Below are 2,241 nucleotides of genomic sequence, written 5' to 3'. Positions count from 1 at the left end.
GGCTTCTTCTTTGGCACTGGGTAGCCAGGTGGGACCTGCTACCACAGCAAAAGCATGAGGTGTCCCCAGTGGTGAGGTAGATCTTATAACACTGCCCATCAGTCAGGAAATACATGGACTGGAGCAAACCCTGACCCTCCCTGCTGCCCCTTAAAGCTCTGAGCAAACACACCTGTCAGTGGCCATTTTGAAAGACATAAAGAAAGCAAGAAAGCAAGATTTTTTTTTTTCTGTAGGGAGAGTGGAAATGTAGTCTCCCACTACCACATATTATGCAGATGAGATTCCTTACTTTGGGGAAATTTCAGGGGTCAGCACACCCAAAGTGCAATGGGTGAGCCTCACCTTGGGAAAATCACCTTCTTGGACATGGTATTTCCCCTGCCAGGTAATTTAAGCTATGTGATGTCAGCAATTCTGAAAGTAACCATTTCCTATCCATATGGTACTTTCAGATACCCTCTATGCCATTCATTTGCTAGATACAACTTTTCTAAATTCATATACAAGTCTAAACAGAGATACATAGCACTTACAGAAAAGGATTATGGAGTTATATGACTTTACTCATTTCCCACCTGTACTATATCACACTGACTGCATGCAAATTTTTACAAGGCTGTTATTTGAACATCAATCCATGGAATTCTATACATTTTACTTCTGAAACATTCAAGTTGTTGGAAAGATACAATGACAGATGACAGAAGAGTGAAATACATGAAGATTTCAGACATGACAAGTTAGTATACATAACTTTAACCAGCTCAGAAGATACAAGTGTTTGGAAAGCTTTTACTCATTTGTTTTTTGAGATATATAATTGATACAATTTCATTTTCTTTCTTGTTTAAATGTATCAACTTTGTCATGGTAACTTTGATTTACCCTGGAGAGACATCCAGAATATGACTTTTAGGTAATTCAACCCATAGTAGAATGCTGGGCTCAGATTCAGGTCTCTCTCAGATGGGATGTTGTTGTAATGTGACACCTCAGAATGGGATCCAGCCAGCACTCAGAGCAGGGATCTGCCTAAATTCAGGACAGGATTTTTTTCCTTTTTTTTCATTTTTTTTTTAGGGATATAACTAAGTTGGTCTCACTGGTTAAGTACAGATGTTCAAAAAGTCCCTGGTAGAAAGCACTCTATCACACCTTATTTAGAATGCAAAAGCTAGCGTACATTCCAACCAAACAGACATGTGCTTTTTGGGGGTGGTGGTGGTGGGGAATGGTTTACTGCCTACCTGCACTAGTCAAGGTCAGCAGGTGAGGGGTGATCCTGTATGCCTCCCAGGTGTGCCCCCCCCCCACCAGTGCCTGACCCCCTGCCAGCTGGGAACTGTCAGCAGAGAGGCTGGGGGGGGGGGGCGGGGAGGGAGGAAAGGAGCTCCCTCTGCTACAGGCCCCCTTCTCAGATCCCAGCCAGCAAATTGTGGGGGAATCCTCAAGGAGAGGGTGGCTCCCTTCCCCCATCTGAAGTCAGCAGTGGCATCACAGGTTCCCTGTACTGATTTTCACTCTTTGGAAATCTGGTGTGTAGGATGGTGGAAAAGGAGCCACCCTGGTGGGTGGACTCCCCCACCACCATCAGCTTCCTGATTGGCTTTTGCTGGGAGCAGGGCCAGGCTTATGTCTGCACAGGAGGACTCCCTTTCCACAAGAGTTTCTAGTATGGTGAAAAGTGGCTCAGGGAACTCAGGCTGCCACTTCTGGCTTCAGCTGTGGGAAAGTAGCCCTCCCTGCTGCAAGGAGGCCTGGCTCAGTCCTCAGTGAGACCTGTGCCAGGAATCTGAAGAGGGACCCACTCAGCAGATGGGTTCCTTTCCCCCAGCTGTAGCCAGCAGCATCAGCACAAGTTCCCTGTTCTGCTTTTTGCACTGGTCACAGTTACATGCCAAGTCCAAGATGATGAAGAATCAGTATTACCATGTAAATTACACCAATAAGAGGTCTGGGGCCTGGAGGCAGACCTTGAGGTCTTCAGGCAAAGTGTAAAAAGCAGTTACAACTGTTGGTGCATGCCCCACCCCAGTTGCCATCACCACAGGCATGGCTGGCAGGCAGCACTCTGAGGTCAGATACAGGAGATAATATGCACCTATGTATGAGAACTGCCACAGTTGTGATACAGTAGGAATGAAAAAAAATCCCTCTTGCAACCCTCCCCCCCCACCCCCAAGTCTTCCCTCCTCCCCAGTCTAAGACAGTTCAAGACATAGATAGATGTGATGGCAG

General features: G+C 46.4%; 1 non-coding gene across 1 annotated transcript; it reads right to left on the bottom strand.

Moving 5' to 3' along the window:
* Nucleotides 1-234: 234 nt before the first annotated feature.
* On the bottom strand, nucleotides 235-396 carry LOC132248065 (U1 spliceosomal RNA). The gene has a single exon (XR_009459420.1). It is a non-coding gene; the product is annotated as a U1 spliceosomal RNA (small nuclear RNA).
* Nucleotides 397-2,241: the final 1,845 nt, after the last annotated feature.

The sequence above is a fragment of the Alligator mississippiensis genome, chromosome 1 (genome assembly GCF_030867095.1).
Source record: "Alligator mississippiensis isolate rAllMis1 chromosome 1, rAllMis1, whole genome shotgun sequence".
NCBI lineage: Eukaryota > Metazoa > Chordata > Crocodylia > Alligatoridae > Alligator > Alligator mississippiensis.
This window is presented reverse-complemented; position numbering and strand designations above follow the sequence as displayed.